Source organism: Triturus cristatus, chromosome 2_1 (assembly GCF_964204655.1).
Source record: "Triturus cristatus chromosome 2_1, aTriCri1.1, whole genome shotgun sequence".
In the NCBI taxonomy this organism is placed as follows: domain Eukaryota; kingdom Metazoa; phylum Chordata; class Amphibia; order Caudata; family Salamandridae; genus Triturus; species Triturus cristatus.
Genome location: NC_140581.1, coordinates 968458954 through 968473724, shown reverse-complemented (window position 1 = coordinate 968473724; position 14771 = coordinate 968458954).

Genomic DNA, 14771 nt, shown 5'->3' with positions numbered 1-14771 from the left:
GTGTGAGAGTGAGGCAGAGCGTAGGTACCTGGTGGGTTGGTGAAAGTGTATGCGACTGTTCAGGTATTCTGATCCTGTGCTGTGTAGGGCTTTGTATGTGTGCGCATGGAGTTTGAATTGGATGCGCTTGTGAATGGGGAGCCAGTGAAGCTTCCTGAGGTGTCATGTGATGTGGGTGCAGTGTGGGAGGCCGAGTATGAGTCTTGCAGCAGTGTTCTGGATGGTCTGTAGTTTGTGTAGGAGCCTTTTCAACTAGACTGAGTCATCCTGCAGAAATCAAAAAGGCCTTCACAAAAGAAAGTGAAACATGGAGAAAATGGACAAAGGACAGAATTTGGGAGAAAATAAAAAAGAGCAGGGAACAGATAGAAATTGAAAATTCTGGTAGAGAGGTGGGGAGCATGAAAAGTAGGGCAAACAAAAATGCAAGGGGTAAAGTAATACAAGCATTGGCATAGCCAATAGGTCTCGCCTTTGGGGCCTTATAAGTGTTTAGCCAGAGCTATTGACTTTGCCAATGTCTTTAAGCTGTGCAGTAGAGAAGTGTGGCTGCTGTGCAGCATGCTGAAAAGTTTTAATAAAAAAGTGTCAGAAGCATTTATGTTACCTTATATATGACCAAGATGGCCTTATGTACAACTGAACGACCATATTAAAAAAAGTATTTACAATAAAAAAAAAAACTGGTTTCTTTTGTTCCTGCAATGCTGGCAACTTGTTTCTGCCTATTCCAATGGTTGTTTGTTAAAGCTTTTTTATGAGGGGGCATAACAATCGGAGGGTGAAGGTTGGGAACTACTACCTGTATTATAACACTAGCAGCGGCCAGACGCTAGGGGAGAATCAACAGATGCCAGATTCCGAGAGCAGGCTGAGGTGGTGCTGAGTGATGCTGAGGTGGTAGTGGTGGTGGTGACTGGTGCGGAGACGATACTGAGTGTTGATGATGTGGTGGTGTAATAGTGCAAAGGCGATACTGAGTTTTACTGATGTGGTGCTGAGGGATGCTGTGGTGGCGCTGAGTGATGCTGTGGTGGTGCTGAGTGATGCTGTGGTGGTGTTGAGTGATGCTGTGGTGGCGCTGAGTGATGCTGTGGTGGTGCTGAATGATGCTGTGGAGGTGCGGAGTGATGCTGTGGTGGCGCTGAGTGATGCTGTGGTGGTGCTGAGTGATGCTGTGGTGATGCTGAGTGATGCTGTGGTGGCGTTGAGTGATATTGTTGTGGCACTGAGTGATGCTGTGGTGGCCCTGAGTGATGCTGTGGTGGCCATGAGTGATGCTGTGGTGGCGCTGAGTGATGCTGTGGTGGTGTTGAGTGATGCTGTGGTGGCGCTGAGTGATGCTTTGGTGGCCCTGAGTGATGCTGTGGTAGCACTGAGTGATGCTGTGGTGGCCCTGAGTGATGCTGTGATAGCGCTGAGTGATGCTGTGTGGCGTTGAGTGATCCTGTGGTGGCCCTGAGTGATGCTGTGGTGGCCCTGAGTGATGCTGTGGTGGCACTGAGTGATACTGTGGTGGTGTTGACTGATATTGTTGTGGCACTGAGTGATGCTGTGGTGGCCCTGAGTGATGCTATGGTGGTGCTGAGTGATGCTGTGGTGGTGCTGAGTGATGCTGTAGTGGCCCTGAGTGATGCTGTGGTGGTGCTGAGTGATGCTGTGATGGTGCTGAGTGATGCTGTGGTGACGCTGAGTGATGCTGTGGTGGCACTGAGTGATATTGTTGTGGCGCTGAGTGATGCTGTTGTGGTGCTGAGTGATGCTGTGGTGGCGCTGAGTGATCCTGTGGTGGCCCTGAGGGATGCTGTGGTGTTGTTGAGTGATGCTGTGGTGGCGCTGAGTGATGCTGTGGTGGCCGTGAGTGATGCTGTGGTGGCGTTGAGTGATGCTGTGGTGGCGCTGAGTGGTGCTGTGGTGGCGCTGAGTGATGCTGTGGTGGCACTGAGTGATGCTGTTGTGTTGCTGAGTGATGTTGTGGTGGCGATGAGTGATATTGTGGTGGCACTGAGTGATGCTGTGGTGGAGCTGAGTGATGCTGTGGTGGCACTGAGTGATGCTGTGGTGGTGCTGAGTGATGTTGTGGTGGCGCTGAGTGATATTGTGGTGGCACTGAGTGATGCTGTGGTGGCACTGAGTGATGCTGTGGTGGTGCTGAGTGATGCTGTGGTGATGCTGAGTGATGCTGTGGTGGTGCTGAGTGATGCTGTGGTGGCCCTGAGTGATGCTGTGGTGGCCCTGAGTGATGCTGGGGTGGCACTGAGTGATGCTGTGGTGGAGTTGAGTGATATTGGTGTGGCACTGAGTGATGCTGTAGTGGCCCTGAGGGATGTTGTGGTGTTGTTGAGTGATGCTGTGGTGGCCCTGAGTGATGCTGTGGTGGCCGTGAGTGATGCCGTGGTGGCGTTGAGTGATGCTGTGGTGGCACTGAGTGATGCTGTGGTGGCACTGAGTGATGCTGTGGTGGCACTGAGTGATGCTGTGGGGGTGCTGAGTGATGCTGTGGTGGCGCTGAGTGATATTGTGATGGCACTGAGTGATGCTGTGGTGGCACTGAGTGATGCTGTGGTGGTGCTGAGTGATGCTGTGGTGATGCTGAGTGATGCTGTGGTCGTGCTGAGTGATGCTGTGGTGGCGCTGAGTGATGCTGTGGGGGCGATGAGGGATGCTGTGGTGGCGCTGAGTGATATTGTGGTGGCCCTGAGTGATGCTGTGGTGGCACTGAGTGATGCTGTGGTGGAGTTGAGTGATATTGGTGTGGCAAGGAGTGATGCTGTGATGGCCCTGAGTGATGCTATGGTGGTGCTGAGTGATGCTGTGGTGGTGCTGAGTGTGCTGTGGTGGCCCTGAGTGATGCTGTGGTGGCCCTGAGTGATGCTGGGGTGGCACTGAGTGATGCTGTTGTGGAGTTGAGTGATATTGGTGTGGCACTGAGTGATGCTGTGGTGGCCCTGAGGGATGCTGTGGTGTTGTTGAGTGATGCTGTGGAGGCGCTGAGTGATGCTGTGGTGGCCGTGAGTGATGCCGTGGTGGCGTTGAGTGATGCTGTGGTGGCGCTGAGTGATGCTGTGGTGGCACTGAGTGATGCTGTGGTGGTGCTGAGTGATGCTGTGGTGGTCCTGAGTGATGCTGTGGTGGCCCTGAGTGATGCTGGGGTGGCACTGAGTGATGCAGTGGTGGCGCTGAGTGATGTTGTGGGGGCGCTGAGGGATGCTGTGGTGGCGCTGAGTGATGCTGTGGTGGCCCTGAGTGATGCTGTGGTGGCACTGAGTGATGCTGTGGTGGAGTTGAGTGATATTGGTGTGGCACTGAGTGATGCTGTGGTGGCCCTGAGTGATGCTATGGTGGTGCTGAGTGATGCTGCGGTGGTGCAGAGTGAGGCTGTGGTGGTGCTGAGTGATGTTGTGGTGGCCCTGAGTGATGCTGTGGTGGTGCTGAGTGATGCTGTGGTGGTGCTGAGTGATGCTGTTGTGGTGCTGAGTGATATTGTTGTGGCTGGCTTTAGGGCAGTGTGACTGGTGCGGATACACTGGACGCTGACCTGTGGAGGGGGCGCTGTGAGCTCAGGGGGCACTGTGTTTAGCAATAACTTATGATAGGAGAGATGCGGGGCACTTTTGTGGGTGGTAGAGCGAGAATCCGACGATGCGGCCATGAGATGTGGGGGCGCCAAAAGTGATTGTTGCACCGGGCGCCACCAGCGCTAAAGCCGGCCCTGGATACGCCCTTCCCTCAGATCGCTTGCTTCATACTTGTCACCTCCCCTGGAGAAACGTTACACGTAGCACCCTATAAAACTCTGAAATAAATAAAGGCATCTTAGTCGGATAACATACCTACTGCATCTAATCATTAGGTCACAGGTTCCAATACTTCATAGATTTCTGTACATTCTGGAGCTCATAGGCTCAATTTCTTGTTAGATTGCTCATTTCTATCGCTAAAATGAAAGTAGGGAGCTCTAAATAAGGTGGCCCCTACCTTAAAAGATTACGGGGCATATCTGCAACAGACGGACTTAAATGTCGCAAAGCGCGCTTAGCGCTTTTATATTTATTGCCGTCTATCACTGGAACTTATCGCCCGGTTCTCGCGTTATTAACAACGCGTTACTGAGGGCGATAATATTCCAGCGATATCCAGGGAATGGGGTCAACACGCTGGAAAACCAGCGATGTTGCACTCCAAATGGCGTTAGCCTTGGTGATACGACCCTGTGGTCGTATCACCATAATCCACCTCCCATGTTCGGTATGCCTTAGTCAGGAATTTAACAGACGTTAAATTCCTGCGTTAAGGCATAGTTAACGCGATGATTATTATCACTAAGGCTCTTTGCTGATATGGCGAAGCAGCCTAAGCGATAATTTCCCATGTAGTTTTCCCAGCCACGCCTACTTTCCATCTCAATAGCGATGTTTATCGCTGAGATGCCAGGCGTTGGGAATTCGGCAGCTAACATGCGCTAATGCATGTTAGCGCCGCCTTGTTGATAGGGCGTTAAAATTATCGCCGCTAAAGCGTCGATAATGCCCTTGATGATATGCCCCTGAAACATTCTCATCGTTTCTACCCATAAGCACGACAACCACAAACTCTGCTCAGTCGAAGAACGATATCTACTCCCCAGTCCTCACCCACACCTGGGGTCCACTGATAAGTTTGCCTATGGGCCGGGCCAGTGCTTGCGTAATACAAGGTAAGGCAACAGCCTTAGAGGGCCACTTAGTAGATGCTCCTAAATCCTACAAAGGGCTCGACGATGGACCTGTTCACCGTACGGGGGAGCACTCCAAAGCAAAATGTTATTATGCCTGGTGCACCGAAACTCTTCGCCCCTAATCCTGCCAAAGGGGCCTGCCACTAACCGAAGGCTAAGCAGCTTCTAGTCTGCACTACATCAAGAGGTCACTGTGTAGCTTCTCGCAATCCTATTCATTATGGTGCGCAGCGCAGTGACACTAGTAATTAATTGAAAATAGCTCTGTATAAAAAAAGTACAATTAAAACCAAGCAGAAATGAGATAAAAGAGCAGCACACAGATGCAAAACCAGCTGTCAGACTCAGGCATCCTTACAAAACGTGAACCTTCCTCCGCCAGTCGGATATAAAAGCTCTAAAATGGGGGAGTCGCAGATCCTCATGGGGGAAGTGGAGGAAATGTGCACTTAACTAGTTTCTGGGGTCACACGTCAAGTCTCCACTTCAGAGATTAACTCTGACAGGGCCGCGGAAGGATGCTTCCCTCCTGTTTTAATTCACAGGGAGGATTCGCATTCCATTGTGTACCACGAGATCTCCAGGGATCGCGGATAACTCGCCCAAAAGCGTCTTGTAACAGGATTCCTGGTCGGCTGGGGACAGGGCCAGGATGTGAGTTGGGTGTCCCTGTCTTTTAATTGCATTGGTCGCGCCATAAAACACACAACGCTCTCACTGGCATCCGCAATCCAGTTACAAGATGCGTCTAAAAAGGCCGTGTAGGCAAAACCTAATTACTGCCCAGACAGCTCTCTTTTCTGCCACTGCACAGTCAATCAACAGATGAAGAGTGCACAGACAGTAACAGTGCAAGCTCTTTGCTCTTATTCTTAAAGAGGGTCCTGAGAGGCCTGTACGTTCTCTGTGCATTGTGCTGTACGTTATTGTAAAGCCTCCAATCGCCAGTATCTCACTTTCGTAAAGAAACATAAATTGGCCGATACAAAATGGACGCCGCGCTCATCATGTCCCTCCATTTCCTGCCTGTTTTTCACGCCTACACCCTGCATGGTCTCCAAGTTTACTTACACAGCGGTATGACTCCCTGTGTCTGTCAAATGCCCCTTTGATTTCATATTTCGCTTTTGTCTGCTCACTTCTGATGAGGTTATTCTTCTAGCATTCATTAACATTTTTATAAAACATATCTTGTAAAATTACTTTTGAGCCTTTCCGACTACACGTGCTTCAGCCTATGAAGGTTCATCTGCCGAAAGTCCTTGCATTTTGCACTATTTTCTCGAGGGATTCAAATGTTCCCATAATAAATGAATGAAACGAGATTTCCGGAGTGCAGCTGTTACTGATTGGCAACCTGGTGCTGAACCACTGTAACACATTTATCCAGTGCTTAATTTGTAAAATATGAAGTGCAGGTGCTCAAATCTTTGTCGGAGGCCACACCTACTTTTCTCTGGCTCCACCCACTTCCTCCAGTGGCTCCACCCACTTCCTCTATTAGCTCCACCCACATCGTCAACTGGCACTGTGAAAAGACAGATGAATTTCAGCAAGGGAGCCTTCCTCATAGTAGGGTTTTGATAGGAGGTTCCCTTGCCCTGTGAAAATTTTGAAAAAGATTCAATCAAAAGTGCATTTAAAGCACAAGTTTGGAATAAATTAGCTGAGATCACTAATGCATTGAAAAGGGACAATTCCAGTGCTCTACGTGCTGATTTGGGGAAAGGACAATACTGGGGTAGGCGCTACACAAAAGGATGCAGCACTGGTATATCGTAATTTGCCGGTAATAAGCTTGGATAATCACCTGGCTTTTATACAAATTTGTTTCATTTAAAATTTTTACGAATTGCTCTAAAATTATCTATATTTAATGATTTTTAAAGGAAATGTTTTAAAACGAATTAATTGTAAAGGTTTTTAATTAACTGTACAATAAATAATTTGACTTGACTTGATTCCCGATTAGTCTTGACTTGATAGGAATCAAATTTATCGAAACATCAGTTACTCTTTGTACAGAACTCTGGTACTTGTCAACAGAAGTGGTAGGCACTATAACAAAACTAGGAAGTTGCAATACATTGTCACAAACCCTCCATGTTTTATATGGATTTTCACATTTTTATTTTTCTGTTTGGGTCTATAATTCCTGAACTGCTGCCTCAGTGTGGTGATGTCTCTCTGCCCTACATGCCCCAGGCCAGCACCCACTAATTTACCGTATTTGAACCCAGCGTGCCAAAGCATAGCATGGACCATAAAAGACATCCCTCGCCCTCCACACCAACACAGGTCTGTTGACCCCGGGCCACCCATGCTCTCGCAGCCGCCCCTGTGAGCTATGTTTGGGCCTGGAGTGAGCTTGGGCTGTTGAGGTGGGTGGGTGGTGTCTGGTTTCATTCCATCCCCTGGAACTGCACTGTGGCGGAGGAATGTTGTTGTGAGGTGACAGCAGAACAAAGGTCTGAGACACTGAGTGAAAAATGAGTTTTACGTGAATAGTGAGGCCTCCGCATGGATACCTACTATAGGGGTGGAAAGGACAGTAAGGAGAGCCGCCTTCAGGCAGGGGCCCCGCCCCGACAACCTATGACCCTGCGAACCTGGGGACGGGTCAGCTGTTCCCTCACCCCTCACGAGCCGGGCTCCTCCAGACCCTCTCAATCTCCGCCGCCTCCTGCCCCTCTCTGTGTGTGCTGCTGAGTCAAGTGACAGCTGACTGAGAGTGTTGCCCGGGCTGGGGTTACCATTACTCAGAGAGCAGGGCCCGGCCGTTACTATATCTTTCACTGGGCAAAAGTAAACACATCCAAAAAGTGTGCGCCGTGCGAGCAATTGTAAAACAATTCAAAACGCACTGACTAAAATTATACATGCCGCCACTCAGTACATTGAATTAGACATTTATTTTTACCCAAGCTAAAGATGGACTCCATAACACCCTAATATCACCCCACCCCTGACCACACCACATGACTCAGAATCCGGTCTGTAATAATAATGCAAACCTTGTGCAAATGAGGACAGGCAACTGCGATGGCCCAGGCTTACAAAGCATTAACATCATACCATCATCAACAGGAACAATGAATGAGCCCTGAACCCGCGGGAATCAATTTAAAAAGTAATAGATTGCAATTTGCAATATCACACCCGTTGCGACTTGCGACAACAACGCCACACCCGAAAAAGAAAGTGAAACCATTACCAGCATCGGGATCGGCTGCGTGCACCGGCCGCCATGTTTGGACAAGACAAATAGTCAGCGAAGCGGCTGGGCGGGTAGGCTAGGGGAGCAGCCTGGGCCTAGTTAGTTTATCTTCTTCTTAACCTGCAGCCTGCGCACTGTGCACAGGCCAGTACAGTACTGCGGGTCGCGGCGCCAACACGACTATCACTACGGCCGGTGGGCCTGCCCTTCAGTAAATTGCACAATTTTGCCTATTGCTAGTATAATCAGTATTATTGGAGCTGCCTCTCCCCCCACGCCGGTGATCTTACAACCGGACCCTCACTCAAGTCACACACCGTCACTACCAAATTAAGAGAAGTGTGTGTTAGTCGATCTCACACACAGCCGCATCCATTACCAGTGCTCCTGTGACCTGCAGGCTGCATGATTGAAGTTCTGAACACGCTGAGACTGAGTACACAGAGTACTAGTAAATTTTAAAAAACATCGATGACGCACGGGCCGGCGAGATGCGTAGACCCGGCTCTGTCAATTAAGTGCCGGTGCTAAGCACCGTCAAGCACCGGCACAAATTAAGCCCTGCATTTATCTTCAGTGAGCTCACACTGAGGCAATACACGTTTTTAGTTCAAAAGTAATTTTATTAGAGAAACAAGTAATAAACGTACAACATATGATGGACAATAAATAGAAAACAAGAAAGAAAGAATAAAAGAAGACCAATTAATATAAAACATCATGCAAACATGGCTAGGCTGGAATGGCAAAACAATAAGATAACAATGCAACCAATAAAACAATGCATTTCACACAATTTGTATAAAAACAATATAATAATAACACAAGTATAATAATACATTATAAAATATAATTATCGTTAAGATACGGAATATCCAGTGGTCGAGCAACTTCTTGCTGAATAGGAGTTAAGGAGAAAGAGCGTTTAGCGCTGGAATCAATGAACATTGTAACAGGTGACCATAGACTTAAGCGCTTAGTAGCTAAAAGGATGGGGTGAACAAGTGCTGTGTCCCATCTACGATTATAACATACTGCATACCACCATGATTGGAACGATAATTTTGCCAAATCTTTCCAATTGTTAGTAATCTTTTGAAAAGCAACTGCCAACAATTATGCTGTGGGCATGCCCCCACCTACGTGGGTTCTGGGAAGTTGTCAGGCGCCACACACGAGCGGCCACACAGAGGGAGATATACAACACTATGGAAGAATGTATCCTAGGTCTACATAAGAACTCATCCAAACACAAAATACAGTACAAATTCGTGAATCTGGCACTCATTCTGGCGAAACGAGCTATCACTATGAGATGGAAATCCAGGAAACCACCCACGGGCCATGCTTGGCATAGGGAGGTACTACGATGGGGCAGCGCAGAAAGTGCGGCGCTAAGAAGGGAAAAAGCTAGAGGGTTACGTAAGATCCCAATAGCTATGGAATGGGACGTCATGTTAGAAGCCCTGCAAACACTAGACTTAGAACATGGCGACACCCATGTCCAATCATAGATGCATTGATGGGGACTCATAACTCGAACGAAACGTATGCCTCGGCAGGAAGGAATAGGTTTACCAAGTACAATAGTGGTTACCTCTCAAACTGTGAATACAGAACTGTGTCTCTGATGGTCTGTACCATGAATAAGACGTTGAGTATGTACCGGTGGTTATCTCTTACAAAGGACTGGAGGGTAGGGGAGGGTAGATAGGGGAGTTTAGTTTAACGATATACTCTGCTACAATTGGGAAGATTTTACTATGCCATATTGGATGGAGAACGACCTATATTGACATCGCAGTATCTATTTATCGGACTGATACGAAGGCAGGTCCTTTATACACAAATGTTAGGGGATGAAATATCACACTTTCTGTATGTGCTATGAGATCTCTATCCTCCATTGTATCGCCAACAATAAGTCAACAATCCTTATGTTAGAGATGTAATCATCCCGGATGGGTGATAGACTACCCAAAAGTAATTGTATAAGAGAGAAAGGGAATGTTGGAGTTAAAAATTAAGTTACTTTTAGCCCAAATAGTTTTCCAGAAAGTATGTATATGTGGGCACGTAAAAAGTAGGTGTTTCAAATCAGCAAGTGGGGAAGAGCAAGACCAACAGGTATCAGGAACTTCATTATGCCTTTTATGTAATACGACCGGGTGTAGCAAAAGCCTATTATAAATAAAAAATAATGTTTGTGTAGCGTTCGCTGCCCTAGAGGTTTTCCTGATATTGGTCCATATTTTATTCCATAAAGAAGGTGACCAATCTACTTCAAGATCTTCCTCCCATGAAAGTTCAACCTTAGTCTTCTCCCTAATGGAATGTGAAGAGTGTATATGATGAAGTCTCTGGCAGCTGCTTTAAATGCATCCCAAATTACATTGAAGGGAAGAGTATCAGTTTGGTACAAAGAAAAATAATAATTGAAGAAGGAAACAAAAGAGGAGTTAAAATTAGGATCTAGGCAATACACGTTTAACATCTCAGAATCCCAGATTTTATTTCATCTACTTGCGGAGACCACATATCACAACATTTCTGCCATTTTTGGGTACCAGAGCCCAGCATAAAGATATATGCTGCCATTCCACTAGGAGTCACTTTTCGTACAGTACTGCATTTATGTGCCAAAGCTCATTCAACACAAGCATTTGCAATGCAATAGGTCTCACATTTGCGAAATTTTTAGCTATTGGCATTGTAAAGGACAATGCCTTTTATTTATGCATTTTGAAAACCTGCAAGCAGCGACTAGAAGTACAACATGCACACAAATAAACAACATTGTCATTTACAATCCCAATAGGTCAATTTTTCAAAAATGCAAGACCTATTGCATTGCAAATGCTTGTTAGATTAGTGAGTAGACACGCTACCTTTCGGCCTGCGTGGCAAATTAATTAAATAAATAAGCGTGGCTGCTAAAGTGAAAGGGGACCACGCTGCAAATAAAAAATAATAGTGCTTACCGAAGGAGACCATGTATCGCCACTAGTAAAAGATCCAGTCCTCATGGGAGGTAACAAATGGCGACAGGGCGGTAACAAGGAGGGACTAACAAGCCTCATTATCAATCAGAAGCCAGCATTTACCAAGGACAATGACACCAGCCAATGAAAAATATCTGAGGCGGGTAGGCGAGGCTTCCACAGCATACTTGACTACTGCATGCCTCACAGAGCGAGCAGCACATGCGTACTTCTGCTAGGCTCAACCTAAAACCAGGGGCAACAGCACACAGGTTAGCACCCCAGCTTATTTTTTAAAAGTATAAGTGCCAGGACCCAAAGGTTTGCGCAGAAGCCTGCGACCAGCACTACTGAATGTCAGCGTGTTGAATGTTAAGGCTGCATAATCTTGATTCTACCTCATGCCTCTTTAATCCACCACCAGACACTCCCTGCCACATCATCTCACTCTTGAAGGTACCCACTTCCTGCCTTTGTCATGGTTTTTCTATAATTTTCTTCCTTCTCCCTTGAGTGTTTTCCCTTTCTTGCTTTGGGTCAAAGTCTGATAAGGAGAAATACGTTTCGGTCCCCAAAAATGAGCGCCAGTGGGCACCACATGCCACCTCTGACTAAAATGATTAACTCAGCATTTCAAAAATACTCACCTGAATAAGGTGATTCAGCTCAAAATATTCACACAGAACTCGCAGGCGTTCAAGTCAAAATTCTATGCAACTGCGTGGTTCCAAAATGTGAAAGAAGAAATTGACTATACCATCAAATAATGGCTGCCCCAAAAGTATACGGAAAATGCAAAATTGACTATATTTCCCAGTGTGCACCCATTGTTCTGACAGGTTTCCTGTTTCAAATAATTGTGTGACCAACTAGCGAAACAGCTGCATACCAGGCACTGTGGAGAAACATCAACAAAGCATGACTTGACCCCCTAGTACTTATGGTAACAACATGGTAAGAGGCATAGATGATGATTCTGGTGGGGATCACCCAAAAAAGTAACCAGGGATAATGACTCCAGAAGGAACAACAATATAAGAACTGTAATCTCACACATAAGGAAGAATATTTCATTTAATAAAAAAATACAAAAAAGCTATGTGTGTGGAAAAAATACTTGACTTAAGAAGTTAAAAAGCAGCAAGTCAATCTACCCTACTCTATCAGATTGTAAAGTCAGTCCTGCTCCTTTTAGAAAAAGTCAAAAATGTGCTAAATAAGGCAATCTATGATTGTGACTGCTTAATAGCCGGACTCCTTCTCTTGGAGTGTGACATAAAAACTGGTTCCCCCCTCTCTTATAATATCTTTCAGCTTCACACTGTAAGACTTGAACACATTTTTTTCTATTCTAAATAGTTTTAAACCAACAGATTGAACATAAGATCCTGCTCAAGCATGGCTTCTCAAGCACCACTATAGAGGTTTGCCCATATCCTCCAACATCTTGTCAACCTATCTACAAGGGAAGTATGTGTTCCTCCCTCCATCATGGAAGACCGGCTAATCACTCTCACTCCATCTTATCACACGGTACTCATTTTCAGTCCTGTACCCTTAAACTAAAAATCATTGTGATCAGTTGTGTGCGGAAACAAAGACTACATCAGACAGATTCATTAGATTCTCACATGAACAGCCAGGACTGGAAACAATGTCAATAATGATATGGAATGAGAAGGCCACCCTCACCTTAATCAAAACTTCAAAACGTTCCGTCTCAAAGCTTGCTAATTTTCACTCAATTACTATTCTCTCAATCCCATCCCATGTGATTGCAGCCATTACTTGGGACTCTGCCTGCCCTGCATAGCTTCTGGGATGATAGCCTTCAATTTATGGAGGAAGGAGTGGCATCCCTGTTGGTCATGCAGAACCTGTCAGTAGCCTTCGACACAGTGGACTGTGACAGTCTTTGGAGAACCAGTCCATTGTGTTGAGAGCTGAACCTCATGTCGTCATTTTTCAACTCTTTTCTGACGGTTCATACAACAGGTGAGGCTGAATAAATTTTTCTCAAGTCGTCCAAATTTCAGATACAGGATACCATAGGGAACTAAGGCCCTAGTTACGATGCTGGTAGACAAACGTCCGACCGGCATCGTTGTGGTAAAGGGACTGGCCGACAGGTAGTCAGCAGTACTGACTACCTAATTAGGATCCAACCGCCGTGGTGGCTGTCCGAAACATGCCTTTTGGCATTGAGGCTTGTGCTGCGGCCCGGAAAAGGGCTGCAGCACAAGTCCCAATGCCAAAAGGCATGTTTTTGAACATCCCTGCACCCTGTGGCAGGGACCACATGGGGCATGGATGTTTAGAGGGGCATCTGTGGTGCTGGCCTGGCCTGATAGCGGAGGCCACGGAGGGACGGGAGCCCTCCTAGTGGCCCCCAAAGTCAATTTCTGACAGCCTTTCAATGGCGGTTAGATCGCCAATGAAAGGGTGTCAGAAAGGGCCATTGTAACCCCTACGGCGGTGCCGAAGCAGGCACCACCCTCATTGTAGGGATTACATTCCGACCACAGGGCTGATGAACTCCTTGAGCCCATCGGAACTGCAGTGGTCGGCCACTCACACATGCGGTCAGACCAACCGCATTGTAATGCGGCGGTCTGACCGCTGCTTCAGATGTCGGTGGGAACGACATCGACGTGCCGTCGGTGTCAGTCCCACCGACATCACAATGAGCCTCTATGACTCTCCTGCCCTTCTTAACATCTAAGACCACCTTCTATCTACAACACAACCACAATTTCCATCTTCCGTCAAATGCTGAATTTACAAAGATGTATCTGAAGTTTTCTCAAGATCCACAACCCCGCCTGGATCTGGCTTCCTTCTTGTTACATATCCAGTTCTGGATGCCGGACAACTAACCTCAGTTAAGTCAGTTGAAAATGGAGATTAATATTTTTGGCAGTAAGAGCAAGACATAATTGCTAACCCTAAAAATGCAATACCTTTTAGATCTAGAATTTAATATGACAGAAAAAGTAACATATCTGGGCTTTATTTTCGATGCAGATGCTTCTCTTAAACTCCTGGTTCAGGGTATAACTAAAGGATTTTTCTATACACTTCAGACTCAAACTCATTTTGCCTCTAAAATGCCTGAAAAATCAAGCACTGTTTTTGGAACAGTAATCAACCACAGGATAATGTAGCACTCTGTTCTTTTAAAACACCCTAAATATCTTTAGGACAGACTCGGGGAACAAAATGCAGCTGTGTGACTAACTTTGGTCTGGATAAAAGGCAGCGCGTCTCCGATGCCTATTGGCTGCTCCATTGCCTCCCCGTAATGCCACAATTATATCCAAGATCTTGTGCCTACTCTTTAACTACATTGTCAGTTGCAAGCTGCCTAACTGATAAAGCTTCACAAAACTCCACCACAACGAATGCAATAAGGACAACTTCAGATTATCTGTTGCCCAATACAATTTTGTCACCTGTGCAAGCTGGTCAAATCATTTTTACAGCTACTCAAATTACGGAACGCCCTTCCATGCTCTAAACCAGGGATTCCTCAACTTCTACGTCAATAAGAGCTACTTACTAATGACCAGTCACGTTGAACCGTATTTGTTCACTGTTCCTAGTTCACACCGGTATTATTCAGTGGGATTTCGTCTCATTTGCTGGTTGCCTACCCCTCGACAGCCAGCTGTGACCAGGATCTCATAGCGCGCCTATGCGACTCGAACTCTAGTCAGTCGCAGTTAAATTGTTTCTTTTTTTGTGGCTTGTATGACAAAGTCAGGAAGCTTTAATCGTTCCCCTGCTCAGGAGTCTTAATGCCATACAATGCAGACCTGCTCTGTTACACTTACAATGACTTCAAACAGACATGGTG